Source organism: Trichosurus vulpecula, chromosome 4 (assembly GCF_011100635.1).
Source record: "Trichosurus vulpecula isolate mTriVul1 chromosome 4, mTriVul1.pri, whole genome shotgun sequence".
NCBI classification, from domain to species: domain Eukaryota; kingdom Metazoa; phylum Chordata; class Mammalia; order Diprotodontia; family Phalangeridae; genus Trichosurus; species Trichosurus vulpecula.
In genome coordinates, this window is record NC_050576.1 from 281398104 (window position 1) to 281411943 (window position 13840).

The 13840-nt window shown below is 45.5% G+C and overlaps 1 pseudogene; it reads left to right on the forward strand.

The window, feature by feature from the left end:
* Positions 1-12974: 12974 nt before the first annotated feature.
* LOC118847119 lies at positions 12975-13590 on the forward strand (annotated as a pseudogene).
* Positions 13591-13840: the final 250 nt, after the last annotated feature.

The following is a 13840-nucleotide window of genomic DNA, read 5'->3' on the forward strand; positions in this document are numbered from 1 at the left end:
GGGGGAGGAGAAGTTTGACAGGTTTGTTGACTGTAAAGAGAGAAAACTTCCCAGGAATGAGGGAGTGGGGGGGGGGGGGAAGAGTTAGAGGAATATGCAGCCCCGGGGGCCTAGAAGGATAGGGGTGTCTAACTTAGAGTCGCAGACCTCCTGAGGCTAACTGTTCCTGACAAAGGTCATCTGCTCCCTCAGTCTACAGACTTTTTGATCTGTGTTAGCCAAAGCTCTCAGAAGTTTCTCCCAGAGCTGAAGCATCCCCAGGGAAGAAGATTCATAGGCTTTAGAGTTGGAAGAGAATTTAGAGATAATCTAGTCCACACATCCCCTCCTTTTACAGACGAGGAAACTGAGACCCAAAGAGATGGAGTGATTGTCCAAGGTCACATAATAGCAAGTAACAGAATTGTGACTCGAACTCAATTCCCGTAGCTTCAAGTCCAGTGATCTATGCGCAGCTTCCTCTGGGCAACCAGTGCCGCGGTCCTCACTGCCAAGAAAGTTCCTCTGACCGCCTTCCCGCCTAAGAATTGAGACCATGCACTGCTGCTCTCCCTCCCGCCTTCATTTGGTAGGGGGAAGGGCTGTGGTTCGTCCGGAGGCTGGTGGGCTTCAGAGGTAGGAGGAAACTAAAGTTCTTTCGCCCCACGCTTTGTAGCAGTGCCGGAGTGAGCACCAGCTCAGCCCCAAAGGGTCCCTGGTTCCATGAGCCTGCCCCTCCACCTCCTCTCCCACCCGGCATCCGCCCCTGGCAGCCGCTGGGCGGTGTTGTGGGGGTGGGGGAGCCCAGCTGCAGGTGAGACGGCGTTTATCTGATTCTCTAATGCCACAAAAATGCCTTTGATGCCCCCGGCCCCCTCCCCACTGGGAGAGATCAAAGGGCCCTGTGGGGAGGGGGCCACCAACTGGCGAGGAGGGGGGACAGAACCATTCATCACACCTAGGTTCAGGGGAGGGCACCGAAGGGCTCACCTCCTCCCCCTGCAAGCAGGGGTCCCTCAAAGTGCCCCCCGACGGGTGCGGAGAGACAGATGGAGGTCAAGATTCCAGAAGAGAACAGAAGTCCCTGTTCGCCCTGGCCCCAACTTTTAGGTGCCTTGGGGTTTGGGGATGGGGGCGGGGTTCAGGGCAGGAAAGCGTAGTTTGAGACAAGCAGAGTAGCTCAGGGCCCTTAGAAGAGAGACCTTAGCCAACACGGGTGGGAGGAAGATCCAGGGAATCTTCATTTCAACTTCAGGAGGTGGGGTGAGAGCTAGGGGGAGGGGAGGAATAAGGAGCCTTCTGCAGCTTACTTAGTGAAAGAGAGAAACTGGCAGCTTGAGTGGGACGAACAGAGACACCTACACTGGCTTAGGGACAGGGAGACAAAAGAACTCTATGGGGCAAAGGGAAATCGAATGAAGAAGGAAAGTCAATCCAGAAGGGGAGGGGTGGGAGGGAAAGTCTGCGGATAGGATACAACTAGGAAAGAGAAAAAGCTGGAGAATGAGGAAAGGCCAGACACCGGGAGGACTAGTAAGGAGAGGACAAGCAGAGCAACAGGGACAGAAGCAAAGATCCAGCCTGGCTGTATTCACAGTCCGAAGTCCCAAAGTACCATTAAAAAAAAAAACGGACTGGGAAAGAGCAAAAGAACAGTAGGCACAAAGGATGGAGAGGGGAAAGAATCAGGGAGATGGAGGGGGAGGGAATAAGTCCTGGGGGCAGAGGACATTGTGGAATAAGGAACAAGAGCTATTAGACATTAAGGAAGAGGAGCAAAGGATGAGGGCTGGGAGATGATGACGGGAAATTGTGGGGGTTTGAAGAGGCAGGAAAAGAGGTAGGGAGAGACAGTGGGGGAGAGGAACAGGCCCTTTATCAACTCAGAGACGTGGGGAGACACTAGGAGTAGAGGGAGAGGTGCTGTGGGTTGATCCTTGGGGTGAAATGGGGAAGCGATATAAAGAGAAAGACTAGGAAACAGTGGAGAAGAGGAGCGGGGGGACCGAGGGGGCGCTAAGAAAGGATGATATTGGTAGAGGGGAGAATTAGGGCAAAGGGACCGGGACCAGAATGAGGAGGTGAGGGGACAGAGAGGATGGTGAACGTTAGGGGAGAAAAGATTGGGAACAAGGGGCAGGGTTCATAGAGACACTGAAGGAGAGGGGCAGGAGCTCTGGAGGATAGTGAAGGGAGAAGAGCTGAGAGAACATTGGCACAGGAATAGGGACTGATGGGAGGAGGCAGAAGCCTCATGGCATCATAGGTCTTGAGCTGGAAAGAACCTAGAGATTACCCAATCCAGCCGCTTCATAAAGCCCAAGGGTTTTAAATTACTTACCTAAGGTCCCATAGCTAGGATCCTCGATACAAAGCTGGAAGGGACCTTAAAAACCACCTAACCCAACCCCCTCATTTGATAAATTAGGAAATTGAGGCCTGAGGAGGTTAAGTAATTTGCCCAAGGTCACACCAGTAATGTTAGAGGCAGGATTTGAACCTGGGTCCTCTGACTCCAAGAATAAGTTCTCTCTCCACTATACAAGGGATCAAATGAGATATTTGTAAATCACTTAGCAAAGTGCCTGGCACATAGTCATCCCTTAATAAATGCCTAATCTCTTTCCCTTACAAATGAGGGAGCTGAGTAGGAGTTGGGGGGATCCTGAAGAAGGGTCATGATAGGAGTAAGGGCACACTGAAGGAGAGGGGCAGGAGCTGATCGGCACCAAGCACAGAGGACAAGAGCTGTGGGTGCATTGGAGAGGAGCAGGGACCAGGAGAACAAAGGAGAAAGAAGGGCAGGGGCTGAGGGGGGCATTAGGAGAAATGAAGTGGGAAGTAGAGAGCCAAAAGCTTGGGCAGATTTGGAAAGGGTTGGAAGCTGGTGGATACTTAGAGAAAAAGAGAGGAGTGGGGGCAGGGGCATTGGGAGAGAGGATAGGACAGGCAGATAGGGATGTAGTTTAACATTTAATGAATAGAATCCAAAGGAAATGCAAAATAAGCCACATGAATTATTTTTAACAAATGTTTTGCTATGGGAGGGTAGTATCCACAAAAAGAGATAACCCAATACATGCACAAGAGCACGCAGAGAGATAAACAATCAGACATAAACAAACTAAAGAACATGCAGACCCAGACAGATGCACAGGTGGATGGGAGGGCTTGGGGGTCAGCCCCCACTAACAAAGCACCCCTAAGGGAAGGCCCCAGGTGGCCCAAGGAGAAGCCCAAAGCTAGGCCCACTCCCTCTCTCCAGAGCCCTCCTTGCCTGCCCCCTGCCCCCACCCACCACTGTTATTAGAGATTATGAAACATTCTCCCCATCCAGCATTCTTCTCCTCGGCAAGAATTTTAATATATTTGTCTTTGCTGTCAGGGGACCAGGACTCAGGGACTGCCCTGCCCCAATCTGAGCAGCAGGGTACCCCAAATCTGCCCAGGGAAGAACTGAACTCCACTTGGACATAATCCCCTGTTCTTCAACAACCTTCAGCTCCTGCACCTCTCCTCACCATGTTCCCCCCACCATCTCCCCCACCACCAAGTCCCTATTCCTTCCTTCTCTGGCTCTCAGACCTCTCTGTGGGGGGGACAGAAATGATGTTATTGAAACAACAAAGATGGGGGAGGGTGGCAGGGAAGGGGATCAGCTCAGGAAACTGGGGCTCCTGCCAACAAGCCTTCTCCCCTGCAGGGGGCCTTTTCTGTTGCCCCTTTCTCTCCCACCCCTTCCTTTAAAATACACATTGCTACACTCCAGCAGTCCAGCAGCACATTGGGCCAGACTTTAGAGCAGAAGAACTGGGAGCCTAGACAGAGGGGGGCAGGGGTATCCAGCTGCATTCCAGAAGTTAGATCTGAGCCCCCAGGACACTCAAGTTTCTACTCTCATTCTCCTATCCAGGGTCCCTATTGCAGTGTCTTGACTCCCCTGCGTATTGCTTGCGTAAGGAACTGGAACAGGGGAAGGAGCCCTTGGCTGGAGGGTGGGCAAGGATCTTTGATATCCAGGCTTCCAATGAATGCACGAGTGAATGAAAAAGCATTCATTAAGCACTTACTATATACCAAGCACCATGCTAGGTGCTGAGGATACAAATAGGGAGGCAAGTCAGTCTCTGATCTGAAGCTCACTCCCCACCCATGACCACCACCATGAGCTTCTTTGCCTTTTTAAGTCGGTCAGGGCTGTAACTCCTGCACTCCTATCCCTGACTGCTTTCAGGGGAGATAAGTTCAGATGTTCCAGGACTAGTTAACCAGTTACACTATGAAAGAGAAGGAGGTTGGGGGTAGGGGTGGGGAATATAAAGATTTTTGACCCAGGTGCAAAAAAAGGAAAGGAAAATAAAACCCCAGACTGTAAACACAATTGCCCACAGAGACATGAGGAGAGCCTCAGTTATTCACCCTGAGAATCAGATGTATACACCAATCCACATGTAAACACACATCTCAGCACTCTCTCTCCTGCTCTTGTGAATTTGTACACACCCATCCTCTGTGGGTTCAAACCCCCAATCTGCTAGTGGCTATCTGTGTGACCTTGGGCGATTTACTTAACCTGAGGAGCTGAACTCTGTGGCCCCTAGGTCTTTTCCAACTCTATATCTATGATCCTGTGATTTCCCCCACCTCCAACAGTCCTCTCCTATTGATATCCTTTCTTTCCTTCAAGGCCTAGCTCAGGTACCACATCCTCCATTTTGTCCTCTCCGATTTCCTCAGCTAGAGGTAATCCTTCCCTTCTCGAATCTCTCCTACCCCTCTGACTTCCAGGATTGTCATGGGGAGAGTGCTTTGTAAGCCTTGAAGCATTATACAAATGTGGGTTATCTTATGCTACATTAATAATATATCAAATCATAATAATAGCTACTATTCATATAATATTTTCAAGTTTGAAAAGCACTTTACATATACTATCTCACTTGATGCCAACCTAGAATTATTCATGTGTGTGCCCAATTCTCCTAATACAGTGAAAGCTCCTTGTGGATGGGGCCTGTCATCTTTTACCTCTGCATCCCCAATACTGAGCCCAGTGACTGGCATATGCTGTAGTTGTTCCTTAGAGAAAGAGACGAGAGTTTAGGGGGACAATGGGAGAGAGGCAGGATAGGACAGATAGATAGGGATACATTTTAACATTTAATAACTAGCATAAAGTTCTTAACATTTTCTGTGTTATATTTACTTTCTCCATCTAGGGAAGCCTATGTATCTCTTCTCAGAATAATTCATTTTATTTTTTAATAAATAAAATAATTTTATTTCTTAAAACTTTTAATAAAATAAAATGCATAAGATTACACAGGAAGCCAGCTACGTATGTATGTATGTATGTATGTATGTATGTATGTATACACACACACACACACACACACACACACATATATATATTTTAAAAAAACCAAGCTGATGGACTCTGGGTTAAGAATTCCTATTTAAAGGATTTAAGGGCAGAGGAGCCAAGATGGCAGCTGGAAAGCAGGGACTTGCTTGAGCTCCCCCCCCAGGTCCCTCCAAAAACTTATAAAAATGGCTCTGAACAAATTCTAGAGTTGCAGAACCCACAGAACAGCAGAGGGAAGCAAGACTTCAGCCCAGGATAGCCTGGATAGTCACTGGGTAAGGTCTATCCCACGGAGCAGGAAGCAGAGCCCAGCATGGGCTGCGCCAAAACCAACCAGACTGGGAGCCAGGTGGAACAGGCCCTAGCGCCCTGAATCAGTGAGCTGTGGCAGTTACCAGACTTCTCAACCCACAAACACCAAAGACAACAGAGAAGGTTAGTGGGAAAAGCTGCGGGGACAGAGTGAAAGGAGTTTGAGGTTCGGCCACTGCCCCAGGGTCAGCGGAGGTGGTGCACCTCTGAGGACAGAACTACAGCTGCCATTGTTTCCAGCCCCAGGCCCACCTGGTGGGAGGAATTAAATGGTGGATCAGAGTGGGAGTGCAGAGCCTGCTTAAGATCTGAGTTGCAGTCCAGGTTGGTGGTTCTTGGGGGAGGAGGAGCACTGGCATGGCAGAGCTTGCTGTGTATAAATAGCTCTGAAAACAACAGTGCATCCCCTCAAGCTTTGGACAACGTACTCTCTACTCTACAAGCAGTCATACCCCAACCAAAAACTCAAGGGTCAAGTAGTTGGCTGGGAACATGGGCAAGCAGTGAAAATGGACTCAGATTCAGATTCAGACTTTGGAATCTTTCTTTGGTGACAAAGAAGACCAAAACACAGCCAGAAGAAGTCAACAAAGTCAAAGAACCTACAACAAAAGCCTCCAAGAAAAATACAAACTGGTCTCAGGCCATGGAAGAGCTCAAAAAGGATTTGGAAAAGCAAGTTAGAGAAGTAGAGGAAAATTGGGGAGAGAAATGAGAGTGATGCGAGAAAACCATGAACAACAAGACAATGACTTGCTAAAAGAGACCCCCAAAAATACTGAAGAAAATAGCACCTTAAAAAATAGACTAACTCAAATGGCAAAAGAGCTCCAAAAAGCCAATGAGGAGAAGAATGCCTTGAAAGGCAGAATTAGCCAAATGGAAAAGGAGGTCCAAAAGACCACTGAAGAAAATACTACCTTAAAAATTAGACTGGAGTAAGTGGAAGCTAGTGATTTTATGAGAAATCAAGATATTATAAAACAGAACCAAAGGCATGAAAAAATGGAAGACAATGTGAACTATCTCATTGGAAAAACCACTGACCTGGAAAATAGATCCAGGAGAGATAATTTAAAAATTATTGGACTACCTGAAAGCCATGATCAAAAAAAGAGCCTAGATATCATCTTTCAAGAAATTATCAAGGAGAACTGCCCTGATATTCTAGAGCCAGAGGGTAAAATAGAAATTGAAAGAATCCACCAATTGCCTCTTGAAAAAGTTCCCAAAAAGAAAACTCCTAGGAATATTGTCGCCAAATTTCAGAGTTTCCAGGTCAAGGAGAAAATACTCTTAAGCAGCCAGAAAGAAACAATTTGAATATTGTGGAAACACAATCAGAATAACACAAGATCTAGCAGCTTCTACATTAAGGGATTGAAGGGCTTGGAATATGATATTCCAGAGGTCAATGGAGCTAGGATTAAAACCAAGAATCACCTACCCAGCAAAACTGAGTATCATGCTCCAAGGCAAAATATAGACTTTCAATAAAATAGAGGACTTTCAAGCTTTCTCAGTGAAAAGACAAGAGCTGAATAGAAAATTTGACTTTCAAACACAAGAATCAAGAGAAGCGTGAGAAAGTAATCAAGAAAGAGAAATCATAAGGGACTTACTTAAGTTGAACTGTTTTGTTTACATTCCTACATGGAAAGATGATGTGTATAATTAATGAGATTTCAGTACTAGGGTAGCTGAAGGGAATACACACACACACACACACACACACATATGTATACATATATTATATATATATATAATAGACAGAGGGCACAGGGTGAGTTGAATATGAAGGGATGATATCAAAAAAAATAAACTGAAATTAAGGAATGAGAGAAGAATATATTGAGAGATGGAGAAAGGGAAAGATAGAATGGGGTAAATTATCTCACATAAAAGTGGCAAGAAAAAGCAATTCTGTTGGGAGGGAAGAGGGGGCAGGTGAGGGGCAATGAATGAATCTTGCTCTCATCGGATTTGACCTGAGGAGGGAATAACATACACACTTAATTGGGTATCTTACCCCACAGGAAAGAAAGAGAAAGGGGATTTAAAAAGGGGGACGATAGAAGGGAGGGAAGATAGGGAGAGGAGGTAATCAAAAGCAAACACTTTTGAAAAGGGACAGGGTCAAGGGAGAAAAATGGATAAAGGGGGATAGGATAGGAAGGAGCAAAATATAGTTAGTCTTTCACAACATGAGTATTGTGGAAATGTTTTCCATAATGATACACATGTGGCCTATGTTGAATTGCTTGCCTTCTTAGGGAGGGTGGGTGGGGAGGGAAGAGGGGAGAGAATTTGGAACTCAAAGTTTTAAAAGCAGATGTTCAAAAAAGTTTTTGCATGCAACTAGGAAGTAAGATATACAGGCAATGGGGCATAAAAATCTACCTTGCCCTACAAGAAAGTAAGGGAAAAGGGGATGGGCGGGGGGAGTGGGGTGACAGAAGGTAGGGTTGACTGGGGAACGGGGCAATCAGAATATATGCCATCTTGGAGTGGGGGGAAGGTAGAAATGGGGAGAAAATTTGTAATTCAAACTCTCATGAAAATTAATGCTGAAAACTAAAAATATTAAATAAACAAGTAATAAAAAATTTTAAAAAATAAAGGATTTTAAAAAAATTTCCTCAGTAGTACCACATCGTACCTATCAGATTGGCTAATAGACAAAACAGGAAAACATTATCATTATCATGGAACACTAGTGCATTGTTGGTGGAGTTGTGAACTGATCCCACCATTTTGGAGAGCAATTTGGAACTTTGCCCAAAGGACTATAAAACTTGCATACCCTTTCATCCATCAATACTACTACTAGGTCTGTATGCCAAAGAGATGATAAAAAAGTGAAAAGGACCCACATGTACAAAAATATTTATAGCAGTTCTTTTTGTGGTGGCAAAGAATCAGAAATTGAGGGGATGCCCATCAATTGGGGAATGGCTGAACAAGTTGTGGTACGTGAATGGAATGGAGTACTATTGTTCCATAAGAAATGATGAGCAGGTAGATTTCAGAAAAACCTGGAAAGACTTACATGAACTGATGCTGAGTGAAGTGAGCAGAACCAGGAGAACATTGTACAGAGTAACAGCAACATGGTGCAATGACCAACTTTGATAGACTTAGCTCTTCACAGCAATGCAAGGATCTAAGAAACGCCAAAAGGCTCATGATGGAAAATGCTACCCACATCCCAAAAAAGAACTGTGGTGTCTGAATGCAGATCAAAGCATACTATTTTCTCTCTTTCTCATGGTTTTTCCCTTTTGTTCTAATTCTTTTATAATATGACTAATGTGGAAATATATTTATATGATTGCACATGTATAGGCTGTATCAGATTGCATACCATCCTGAGGAGGGAAGGGGAAAAATTTAGAACTCAAAATCTTAAAAAAGTAAATATTGAAAACTAAAAATAAACAAAGAAATGTTTAAAAAAGAAAAAATTTCCTCAGTGTGGGTGCTCCCTTCACTGACTCAGATTGAAAGCCCTCCAAACCCCAGTAGATGGTTTCATGTGTTGCAGTGGCCAAAAAATTTCATCACTTGTCGGTGATATACCTTTCTAAACTTAGAGAGTCTGGTCCTTGAGTGACAGTCTGTCACCAGACCCATCTGTGAAGTTTTGCAGCTTGGCAGGACCTAGCAGAACCTGTGCTGGGCTAGCATCACCTTCAGGAATGCAGGGCCTTCTCCATTCCAGCATGGGGCATCAGAGGAAGCCTTAAGGGACGCCTTGTACAGAATATGAATTTAATCAACATTTATCAAATGGAGATGAATATGCATGGACAGACACTCAGATCCTCAGATGGGAGTGGGTCACACAGAGATAAACACTCACACCCTTGACCACATGGGCAGATTCTCAGCAGCTGGAGTAAGGGAAGAACTGGAGCAAGTATGGAACAGAATGGCCTAGAAGAGAACTTTGGACAGACTAGCCCAGGTCTCTTTCTTGCACTCCACTCCCTTGCTCCAAGACCCCATAGAGTGTTTTCCTCAGGAGTCCAATTCCTACTCTCTGCCTTGAGCCCTGGGAACCTGTTCATGCTTCCTTAGAAGGCGGGTGGATAGGAAAGGGCAGTGGGAAGGACAGAGAATGGAGGCAGGGCAGGAGAGCTCGGGGAAAGCAGCCAACAGGCAGGGGTGAGATAACATCAGGATTGCTCCAGGCTGAAAGCAAAACCCTCAGGCTCAATCTCTAGAGAGCTCTCTTCCCTGTTTTTCTTCTTTTTCCCTTCTCCATTCCTTTTCTTACTTCTATTATGTCCTTGTCTCCCTGTCTCCATAATTCTTCAGTTTTTCTGTTGCTGTTTCTGCCTGTGTCTCTCTATCTGTCTCTATTTCCCAGAATGCCTAAGGCAGCCAGAGCCTGGGAATTTGGGCCCTTCTCCTTGCAATATTCCCCCTCTGTTCCTCCCTCCTTTTCTTCCCATCCTGTGACTGGCTCTAACTCTCTTTACTGTGGGACAGTGCTTGGGAATTCTGAAGGGATCCTGGGTCTCTGGATCCCAAGGGAATGGAGAAGGGAGGGGCCTAACCCCTAGAGAGAGAAAGAGTTCATTTCTTTGCCCTTCTCTATCATAACTAATATCACTCCTAGCTTATTGTCTGTGTACAACTTAGACCCAGCCCACCCAAATCCCCAGAATGTGACTCCACTTGGCAAAAATGGGAACTCATACACCCAGGTTCCTGCACCTGGCCATAATTTTATCCCTAATTAATAAGTCTGGGTCTCTCTATGAAAAGGGCTGGAAAATTCAAAAGGGTTTGAATGATAACACATTAGAGTTTTCTCTTAAACCCCTTCTAGGATGTGCAACCTAGGCAAATCACTTAATTCTGGTTTCCTCGGTGTCCTTGTCTATAAAATGGGGATAATAATACCACAAGCCCCAGGGTTGTTGTGAGGCTCCAATGAAATATTTGTAAAAGACTTTGCAAACCTTAAAGTGCCATGTAAGTGTTAGCTATTATCATTCTTCCATGGAAGCCAATGGTCTCTGGAATACCTTAGCCTGAGGCTCAGTCTCCCCTTAAAAACACACTGTCCACAACATCTTCATCCCTCTTCATCCTCTTTACCTAGCTAGAGTCTCAGGGAGGAATAACTGAAAGAAGAGGGAGGGGAATGGGGGAAAAGGGAAAGTGGGGCAGGGGCTGAGGAAAAGGGCTAGCAGAGAAGGGAGGGAGGGGCCACCCACCAGGGCTGGGTTGGGTTGAGAGCCAGGGAACATTTGTTTCCGCTTAACTCACTTTCCAGCAGGCTTGGAATGGGAGCGGTTGAACTCAAGGGGCATCTCTAGAGATTTCCCCCTTGGGACTAGCTTCTGGGGTCATCGAAAGTGAGTTGGACTGACATGTAACATGATCTCAGGTGTTCCAAAAGTAGAAAGAAGCACGCCTGGAGAAACTGAGGTACAGAACTTCCTGCCCTGGGAAGGTAGGAGTAAAGAACTTGGCAAAATGTGAGGGACTCAGCCCCCCAAGAGGATGTAAGAGATGATATGGTGAGATTGTGGTGGGCTCCCAGCACCTAGTAAGCCTTTCACAAGTTCAGTTGGTAACTAGGGCCATTAAGGGCAGTCTAGGATCCCCCCCACCCCAACCCATCCCCTCCCTCCTTCCACCCTTCCCTAGGAATTTAAGCACAGAGTCACAGCGCAACCTTGTGGCAAAACTGGAGAATTGTCCAAAATTTAACCAGCCTAAGGGCATCTATGCCTACAGGCTCCTTTCTCACCTTCATCACTTGCCCCTCTTCTTCCCTCTTCTCCCTCTTCCTCTTCCCTCCCCTTCCTTCTCTTTTAGATGAGATTTTTGTTTTTTAATTAATACAAATCTATTTCCTCCCCCAACCCATGGGGAGGGGTGGCGAGGGAAAGAGAAAAACAAAATCCCTGTAATAAATATGCATAGTCAAGCAAGACAAATTCCCTCATTTGCTATGTCCAAATATACATGTCTCTTTCTGCACACTGAGTCCATCATCTCATCTGGGCTCCCTTCCTCTTTCCTCTCCTCTCTGCAATTTCTCCCCTTCTTTCCCCTTTACCAGGTTAAAACAACCTCAGTTGGAGAGTAGAGGCCTAGAGGGAATGAAAAGAAAAATGAAATAAGGGGAAATAGGTCTGCTGAAGGAATTCCCCCTCATGACTTAGCCAATAATTTATATCCCTATGCTCACTTGTTGGCTGTGTGGAGTAGTGGATGTCAGGAAGACCTGAGTTCAAATCTAGCTCCAGATACTTGCTAGCAGGGTGGCCTTGGTCAAGTCACTTAACCTCTGTTTCATCAACTAGAAAATAGGGATAGTGACAGCACCTACCTCTCAAGGTTGTTGTGAGGATCAAATGAAATAATTTTTGTAAAATACTTAGCACACAGTGCCTGGCACATAAATGCTTGCTGTTATGATTATTTAACAAACATTAAGCACTTCTGGTATGTAGAGGCATTTTGGAAAGAAAGCTGGTTTCATACTCAAGAAGAACTCAATTCAAGTTTTACCTCTGTCTTATATTTGCTGTGTGGCCCTGGGCAAATCACCTGACATCTCCACATCCCCAGCAATTCTCTAAGACTACTCTTCCTGACTGAAACTCTTCCTTCCTTCTCTTGGGCCCCATTGGCTCAGAGTGAATGCAAATAGCAATTGTTTCTGCTTTGGCCAAAAAAAAAAAGCCCTAAGGGTCTTCCCCTTCCAGATTAATTTTTCTTTTCTTCCTTCCTTTTTTTTTTTTAACTAGGTAAAGAGGCCATTCTCTGCCTCATTTCTAACCTATCCTTAATCACAGAATGGGCATTACCTCAGTCAAACTGAGACCAGATCAAAGACCTTAGCTTAAAAAGGCCAACGTCTCCCACTATATCCAGTGCCATCTCCAGTTGTTTTTATCTGTATCTCACCACTGGCCACCAGATGGCTGGTGACTTTGCACAGCCCTCCCTCAGTTCAATCCAATTCACTTGCATGTCATGGCATCACTTCCCTGGTGTCATAGTCTTCTTCAAGAACAAAAGACAAACAACAACAGATTTCAGAGCAGTTACAGATTAGCACTACTAGGGGAAGCTTCCTCACTGGGAGTTTCTACAGTGGCATCACCAGTGAGGCCAAAATAAAAATCTATTGTGTGTTGAGCATGTGTGTTAGAGATATCCAACATTTAGAGAAGAGAAGGCTGTCCTGGCTGTTGGGCACCTTGTGTCTAGTAAAAGAATTTAACACAATTTAACACAAGCACAGATCATGATAATAGATAGTGAGCACATCATCTTCCTCTGAAATTTGACAGGAGACCAGGTTTAAGAGATCTGTGTACAGTGGTTCATTATGATGGATGGTAAGATCTTCACGGACATGACCTAACCTGCTGGTTTTGTGGAAATCATCAGCTTTGAAAAAACAGGAGAACATTTCCATCTGGTATGTGACAATGAGGGCCCCTTTGCTGTCTGTTGCATCACTTCTGAGGAGGCAAGTATAAATCATGACAAGTGAGAAAGGTCTTTTGTGGGCATGAAAGGTATCTTTCACATTGTGGCCCATAACAGTCACACCATCCACCATCTAGATCAAAAGGATTGACACCATTCAGACGGATTTGGAGAGTGACAAAATTACCAACTTCATCAAGTTAGATACTGATAACCCATGCATGGGGATTGCTGGAGCTGTCTTGGGGTGAATTGGTGTGATCACCAACTGGGAGAGACATTCTGGTTCCTTTGATGGTATCCACATGAATGATGCCAATGACAACACCTTTGCCACCAGGCTTTCAATCATTTTTGCTAGTGGCAAAGGTAATAAGACTTGGATTTCTCTGCTCCAAGGAGGTGGCATCTGTCTTATCATTGCCAAAGAAAGAGACAGGGAGTTGGCAGCCAAACAGAACAGTGGCTAAACGAATTCAGATCACAACAAGGTTGCTGTGGTCAAATAAAGACATTGCAACACACTTCTGAAAATAATCAATCAGCAAAAACTTTTTAAGTACTTACTATGTGCCAGACACTGTACTAGGTGCGGGGGATGGACGCAAAGACAAACAGTCCTTGCCTTCAAGGAGCTTATATTCTTCCAGGGGGACAATGTGCACAGGCACTAGCAGCTGGAGGAAATCAGGAAAGCCTTCACATAGAAGACAGTACTTG